This window comes from Cupressus sempervirens, chromosome 7 (genome assembly GCF_028749045.1).
Source record: "Cupressus sempervirens isolate cs-2001-9-10 chromosome 7, ASM2874904v1, whole genome shotgun sequence".
NCBI classification, from domain to species: domain Eukaryota; kingdom Viridiplantae; phylum Streptophyta; class Pinopsida; order Cupressales; family Cupressaceae; genus Cupressus; species Cupressus sempervirens.
Genome location: NC_143124.1, coordinates 581,508,696 through 581,517,209, shown reverse-complemented (window position 1 = coordinate 581,517,209; position 8,514 = coordinate 581,508,696). Strand labels below are relative to the sequence as shown.

The following is an 8,514-nucleotide window of genomic DNA, read 5'->3' as shown; positions in this document are numbered from 1 at the left end:
CATCCAAATGTTCCAATACCATTATCAAACAAAAACAAAGCTAAGCAATCTCAAATTGCCTTTGGTCTCCCAGATCATCGTCATCATCAATGTTTTCCCTTCCTCCTTTGTAGGATTCAAATTTCCATGCCTGCTCATGTTGCTCCTCTTCTCGTTCATGTTGTTTATCCATGCATGTATAAAACATAGAGTTAATAAATTTATTAATTGTTATTATAAAAGAAATTTTATAAATTTTTAAGAAAAAAATTAATTTTTTACATTGCTTAAACCAATCAAAAATCAAGAAATTCACATTTTTAAATTATTATGAATAAATATTAAAAGTTAACTATTATATATTGACCTAGCAAAATTTAATTCTTAATTCTAGTTGATATGTTAACTTTGTCAAATAATAAAAATGGGATGAGAGGAATGCATTAGTTATTGTACCACATCCTAAGCATGAACTAAAAATGATCAATATAGCCATCAAATTCAAGGCCATGTACCTTCCTCCTCAACAAAATATATGCGTTTTCTAGATAACGTAGATCCTAATATATACAATACAATTAATGAATTGGTAAAGAAACGAAGCCAAATTTCAACACATTACAGTCAAATATTCGAATTGGGAAATTTTACACATTTCATCATTGTATTAACGTGTGGGATGCTACATTTATTATAAATCCAAAAAGAGCATGTACCTTTTACGGTCACCATATTCACATTATTAGTCCCCTGTCTATTTATAGGTAGGGAACTAATGTTTTCACTAGCCCCCTCCCTATTAATTTGTGCAACCCAACAAAATTCAAGTTCTCAAGTTTGCTAAACTTTTATTTTTAAATTAATTTATGTTGATTAATTTCTTTTTCTGATTGGTATGTTGTAATTTTCATGGGGTTTATGGTATTTTCCCACTTCAAAAAAATAAGGAAAAAAATGAAGAGACATCATTGATTGCTTTAATCACGCATGTTATTTCAAGCATAATGGAATTTGGGAAAAGCACTTTGACAATCATAAATCCTATGATAATTAATACCACTCACATTTTCCACCAAACTTTTTCGCTGACATCATTTGTTTTGTCTCATTTTTACCCATGTTTTTAAAAGTTTGTCATGGTGTTAAAGGGATTTTATTTAAAGATTCAAAATAAATATATAAAATAATTAAATTAATATTTGGTTTTTATAATATTAGTAAATAAATTTTTAAAATACATATACAATTTGAAATTAGTCAATTTGTGCAAAAATAGAATTAAAAAAATTAAAAATCTTGATAGATATGCTCTTGATTTCGAATAAACAATTAGAATTTTAAAAAAAATCAATGCATGAGCTTGATAAATCTACAATAGAATATTTCCTTAAATTTTTTTAATCTTGAGATTTCTAACACAACATCCATCCATCCTTCACTTTCAAAAATATTTCATAATACATAAATGCTAGTTTTTCTTGAAATAAATATATAAAATATCTAGAACAAATATTACTATATTAATATTGTATATTCTTATATTATATTTCTAACAATGTTATATATCTTTAGCTATAATATTTTCTTATGTTTTTCACAATAGGTACGGGATTCCTTCTCCAAAGAGCTCTTTTTTTCTCTCTTTTGTTTAACAAAAGAAGAGACTATAAAAACTAAAATTGGTGTTTGAAGATCCAGAACACAATTTGGACAAACTATATTGTAATGTGTGGTGGGTTTTGGGAACACAATCTTCCAAATATGTGAAATAATTATTCAGCTTTTATAGAAACATGGTATATAGTTGTTGTGGGCCAAATTTTGTATGGAAGTGATAAAATCTTGGAGATTAGAGGAAGAAGATCTGGCCTACTGTTCTACCTCTCTTGCGACTCTCCTCAACTCCTGTGCCTGCATTCACATGCGCATCCCTCCCTCTTCCACCAGTCTTCTCACTACCCTCGCCAACTCTTCTTTGTCTAGGATTGCATGTTGCCCTTGGCATACTCTCTCCCCAACTCCCAACTCCTCCACCACTAAAAGAGCATTGCTATGCTGATCTGTTGAGAATGGTCACACCATCATCAAAATCCCTAGTGCAATGCTCTCTAGTATAGAGTTCCACCCATAGTGTGTGATAAACCCCCCAACACTTGGGTGAGATAGGATCATTAGCTGAGGTGCCCACCCTCTTATCACAACTCCCTTCTCTCCCACTCTCTCTTCAAACCCCACCCCCTCTGTTGCAATATTGGATTATTTCTAATATTCGATTGATTCTTTCCTAAATTGATTCTTTCCCTTCCTATAGCTATATGCATATGGCACACAACTATATATGTACCTGTACAGTTTTATGTGAAGACAAGAATGAAAAATATTCTTCTTGATTTTTGATTTTCAAGTTGGTATCAGAGCTTTGAAGCTTGAATCATTTGTATCCCTTCATTGAACCATGGCCAATTTAGATTCAAAAGTATTTGAGAGAAAATCTACTCCCACTATTATTCAATCCAAAGGTTCATCGTTCAAGGTAGGCATTACACTCAATGAAACAAACTATGATTTGTGGTCTCAAATCATGGAGATGCATATTGCTAAGAAGGAGAAACTCTCTTTCATTCGTGGTAACTCACAGCCACCTACCAAGAAGGATGATGGATATGAGAAGTGGTATGTAGACAATCAAAAGGTCAAAAGATGGTTGTTGATATCTATGTCCCTAGAAATTATGAAGCAATACATTCGCTTACCCACCACTCGAGATATTTGGAAAGCTCTTTCTAAGGATTTTTATGATGGAACAGATGAATTGTAGGTGTTTGTGTTGAACCAAAGGGCTTTCTCTACCAAACAGAATGATAGAACACTCTCTATGCATTATGGAGAATTAACTGAGATTTTTGGTGAGTTGGATCATCGTGATAAAGTGATCATGGAAAGTGAGAATGATGTTGAATCTTATCAAAAATCAATTCAGTGACAAAGGGTGCATATTTATATTGCTGGATTAGATGGTGACTTCGAACAAGTTCGTGGTGAAATTTTGAGAAAGGATCCTATTCCCGAATTAGAAGCATGTTATGCATTGGTCTGTTGTGAATCTATTTGATGCACACCAATGATTGGAGAACCAAAAAAGGCTAAAGCTTCAACCATGGTGACTCGAAACTAATCTAATCAAAATGGGTCTCCTCAAAACTTGCCTAAGATCACTAATGGTGTTAATAAATCCACCTACAAATGCACCCATTGCAATCAAACTAGTCATACCAAAAGTCATTGTTTTGAACTTGTCAGGAATCCAAAATGGTGGGATCGTAGCCATGATTCATGGAAGAAGAATTCCAAGAAGACCTCCAGTGTAGCCTTTGTTGAAACAAAGACAGAGGATAATGTTGTTGGATAGATCTCAACATTAGCAACAACAACAGGTAATGGTGGTAAGTCTTTCAATCTATCTACACTTGTTTCTAATTGTGCATGGATAATTGATTATGGTGCTACAAATCATATGACATTTGATTCTAGATAGGTATCATCCCTTAAACCATCCTCACAAAAATGTGTTTCCACTACCAATGGATCTCTAGCCCTAGTTATTGGAGAAGGATCCTTACCTCTCATTGATAGTTTGAATCTAGATTATATTTTAGTAGTTTTTTCTTTGGATTACAATTTGTTGTCAGTTTCCCATGTCACCACTACATTACTTTGTGTTGTAATTTTTTGGCCTGATTTCCATGTGTTTAAGGACATCCAAACGAGGAAAATGATTGGTTGTGGTGTTAGGTGAGGGAAGCTATATTACTTGGACTTGGTGTCAAAGAGTTCAGACAAGCTACGTCAAGCTCTTGCAATGGATGGCTTTGAGGGGGACAAGTAGAAATTTGAAATCTAGTTATGGCATCGATCTTTGGGACATGCTTCCTTTGGTTAACTAAAGAAATTATTTCCTAGTTTATTTACAAAATTTGATGTTTCTAGCTTCTAGTGTGAAGTTTGTGAACTTGCAAAAAGCCATCATGCTTCTTTTCCATTAACTTTGAATAAAAGTCCAGTTTTGTTTATGATCATACATTCTGATGTTTGGGGTCTATCCAAAGTCACTACCTTGGGTGGATCATGTTGGTTTGTTACTTTTATTGATGATTGTACTAGGATGACTTGGGTATGCTTAATGAAGTCTAAAAGTGATGTTGTTATTTTAGAAATTTTATAACATGATTCGTACTTAGTACAATGCACAAGTTCAAGTTCCTCATAGTGACAATGGAGGAGAATATTTGAGTTCTAAACTTCAATAGTATCTGGAAGCACACAAAACTATTCATCAAACTACTTTTTCCAATACACCTTAGTAGAATGGGGTAGCTAAGAGAAAAAATTGTCACTTGTTGGAGGTTGTCTATGCTTCTCTGATAGAAGCCCATATGCCATTATCCTATTGGGGAAAAGCACTTACCTCTGCAACATATTTGATCAATAGGGTAAGCACTATTGATTTCCAGACACCGTCCCAAGTTCTCACTGAGGTGGTTATTGCTCCAGCTATCCCAAATTTACCTCCTCACATATTTGGTTGTGTAGTTTTTGTACACCCCCATAAGCATTAGTGCAACAAGTTATCTCCTTGAACGTTGCGATGTGTTTTTCTAGGATATGTTGCTTATCAAAAGAGGTACTAATTCTATCATCCTCCAACCCAACGAATGTTTATTACATTGGATGTAGTTTTTCATCAAGACTCGATGTATTTTTCCTTTGAGCCTGAACTTCAGGGGGAGTACCAGAAGGAAATTCAGACTCTAGACTATGATAATCACATCTCTGAAGATGTAGGTAGCTTGGACATCTCTGAAGATGTAGGTAGCTTGGACATCTCTAAAGATGTGGGTAGCTTGGACATCTCTGAAGAAGGGGAACTCTTTGAAGCTGTTAATCAAGAAGTTGGTGAAACTTTGGATCAAAGTAGTGATAAACACCTAGAAATCGAAGCTATGGGTCCACCTTCGTTTGAGTCCCTCACACCACACCAATCGCTTACCAAGGATGTTCTTGAACCATCTAGAAAATAGCTACCTCAGTGTCTCACTAGAGGTATCCCTAAATGCACATATGAACCCAAACATTCTAGTAAAGTTAAATATCCTATGAGTCATTATGTGTCTAACCATTGTTTGTTAGAATCAAATTAATCATTTGTAAATCAATTATCTACTGTATCTATTCCTAACAATGTGCAGGAAGCCTTAGTTGATCTAAGGTGGAAAGATGTTGTGAATGAGGAGATGAAATCATTATAGGAAACTAATACCTAGGAACTTGTTGACCATCCATGAGGAAAGAAACCAGTTGGATGTTGGTGGGTTTATAATGTTAAGTACAAAGAAAATGGTACAATTGAATGCTTTAAGGCGAGATTGGTGGCAAAGGGGTACACCCAAACCTATGGGATTGATTATATAGAGACATTTGCACTTGTAGCTAAAATCAATATAGTACGAGTCTTGTTGTCTCTAGTTGCAAACTTGGGTTGGTCATTACAATAGTTTGATGTGAAGAACACCTTTCTACATGTAGAGTTGTCCAAAGAAGTCTACATGGAACTCCCACCTGGATGCATGATACCAAAAATACATAGTCTGATGGTGTGTAGATTAAAGAAGTCACTATATGGGTTGAAACAATCTCTGAGGGCATGGTTCAGAAGATTCACAAAGTCAATGAAAGCCTTTGCTTATCGTTAGAGCAATTCAAACCACACTTTATTCATAAAGAATCGGTAGGGTAAGATCATTGCACTTATTGTTCACGTGGATGACATCATAGTTAGAGGAAGTGATCCTGAAGAAAGGAGAGCTCTACAGGATTACTTGTTCAGAGAATTTGAAATGAAAGACCTCGGTCCCTTGAAATATTTCCTTGGGATTGAAGTGTCTTGATCTAATAAAGGGATCTTTCTATCTCAAAGAAAGTATGCCTTAGCCTTGTTATGGGAAACCAACATGTCAGCATGTCAACCCGTTGATACACCAGTGGAAGAAGGATTGAAGTTATGTATTGAGTCTAATCAAGTACCAATTGATAAAGGAAGATACTAGAGACTTGTAGGAAGATTGATGTACTTAGCACATATAAGGCCAGACCCTACCTATGCATTAAGTATTTTTAGCCAGTTTATGCATAATCCTAGAGAGCAACATATGAATGCATTTATGCGCATTTTGAGGTATCTGAAGTCTGCTCCTAGAAAAGGAATTTTATTCACTAAAAATGAGGATTATCAAAGTGTGGATGCATATACTAATGCTGACTGGGTTGGAGTAGTAGATGATAGGCGTTCTACTTCAAGTTATTTCACCTTTGTAGGAGGTAATCTCGTTACATGAAGAAGCAAAAAACAAAATTTTGTTGCACGATCAAGTGCAGAAGCAGAATTTAGAGATATGGCACTTGGAGTATGTGAAGTGTTGTGGCTAAGACTTCTTCTGAGAGATTTGGGTTGTCTGCCTAGGCAGTCAATTCAACTATATTGTGACAATAAAGTAGCATGTGATATTGCTCATAATCTGGTTCAACATGATCGTACAAAGCATGTGGAGGTAGAAAAATTCTTTATTAAGGATAAGTTGGATAAGAAGATTGTGGAGCTACCTAAGATTCAATTCGAGGATCAACTAGCTGATTTCTTACCAAAGCATTTTCAAGTTGAGTGTTCTTGAAGTTTTTGGGCAAGTTGGGCATGTGTGATATCTAAGCACCAACTTGAGGGGGAGTGTTGCAATATTGGATTGTTTCTAATATTGGATTGATTTTTTCCTAAATTGATTATTTCCTTTCCTGTAGTTGTATGCATATGGCACACAACTATATATGTATCTGTACAATTTTATGTGAAGACAAGAATGAAAAATATTCTTCTTGATTTCTAATTTTCAAGTCCCTCCTCTCTCCTCACCCATATGAAGCACTCCCCTACAATTGCTTCATTCTGCCTCTCCGATAACCTTGTCAGGCTCAACCGATCTCTCTCTGCACCCATTCAGCCACTCCCACCACTTGTCTTCCTCCTTGGTTGGATTAGGGCTCCCCCTCACACCAAGAGGAAGAGGACTAGTATTCTTATTCCTCTTCCTCCCCCACCCTCCAAGACAGTAGGGGGCAGCATGGGACCCACTGACCAAATAGGGCAACTTGAAATAGTTCAGAGATGGTTGACATAGAAAGGCTCCAATGATTCAAATTCATGTCGTGCCTGATAGACTCGTACACGGGGTCAAAGCTCTTGTAGGAACATGCAAGGCGAGAGAGTTGGAATTTGGCAAGGGTGAGGAGATGTGGGAGACTAGGGATGGGCACTTGATCCTCATCCTCATCATCCTCTACCCCCAGGTGCGACAAGCACTTCCATAGAGACAACAAAGGTCCTTGACAAATGGAACACTACTTTGGGAATGCCCACTTTGCTTGTCATCTCCTGGCTCTATACCAGGAAGAAGTCACTGCTGATGTAGGCCATGCACCCAAATGTGTCCTCCTCCTCCTCTCTACTGCTTTGCTACAGATGCCACTTCTCCAAGGCCTCCACAAGGCCTTGGAAAGAATACATGAGTAGAGGCATCAGCTCCACACGTATTTTGCCTACGTTAGCGTTGGGGGAAAGGCCTTCCATGGGAGGGAGGGGAAGAATGAGGGATTGGATGTTGAGGCCCTGCGACAAGAGAGGCCACAACAAGTACTCATTTCCTAGTGTGGTCAACACAGTGAGCGTGAGGCCCCTAGAGGCAAGAGAAAGAGAGAGATCAAGGAGAGGAATCATGTGCCCCTTGTGTAGGGAATGGGAATACCAATACATGAGGCTTCTTCCTATCCATCTCCATCTCCATATTCACACTCCCAATAGATAAATGAGTGTTTTGCTTGGAGACTAAAACTCCCAAGATCCGATTTGTCACCACAACCTCAAAATATCATATGACATGGACCCACCTATAATTGTCCCACTCAGAGAACATATTGGTTTTAGCGTGTTCACTTGTCGTCTACTATTACTCTCTTAGATCGGTTGGTGTCCTTCACATGATTAGAATATTTGATTAAGGATTTCAATCTTATAACATATTTTATGCGGATATATACTAACAATAATTAGTCCGTACATAAGTGGTTAAGTATCATGTAAGTTTGTCAACACTTTAAACAATGACACGTTCTCACTTCTTCTTCACGGTACTTGTTAAAGCTTAACTTTGTTTTGAAACTCTACCGTTAGGGGTCTAATAATAATTGTGAAGTTTTGGGGTATTTTATTTCAATTAAGGTATGTATTAATAATCAATAGTTAATTATTTTTTAGTTTTTATGGTTGATCATTACTTTATTTTGTGTGTTACTATTGGAACATCTAGCGAGACAAGTATTAACATTTTTGAATGAACGAGACTATTGATGTAAGAACATAGTAGTATCAAACAACATTTTGAAAATGTCATTTTCTAACCATTTGGTGTTCAACAATAAATACTCAAAAGA

General features: G+C 36.2%; 1 pseudogene; it reads right to left on the bottom strand.

The window, feature by feature from the left end:
* Nucleotides 1-7,075: 7,075 nt before the first annotated feature.
* LOC149548093 (flavonol 3-O-glucosyltransferase UGT89B1-like) lies at nucleotides 7,076-7,868 on the bottom strand (annotated as a pseudogene).
* Nucleotides 7,869-8,514: the final 646 nt, after the last annotated feature.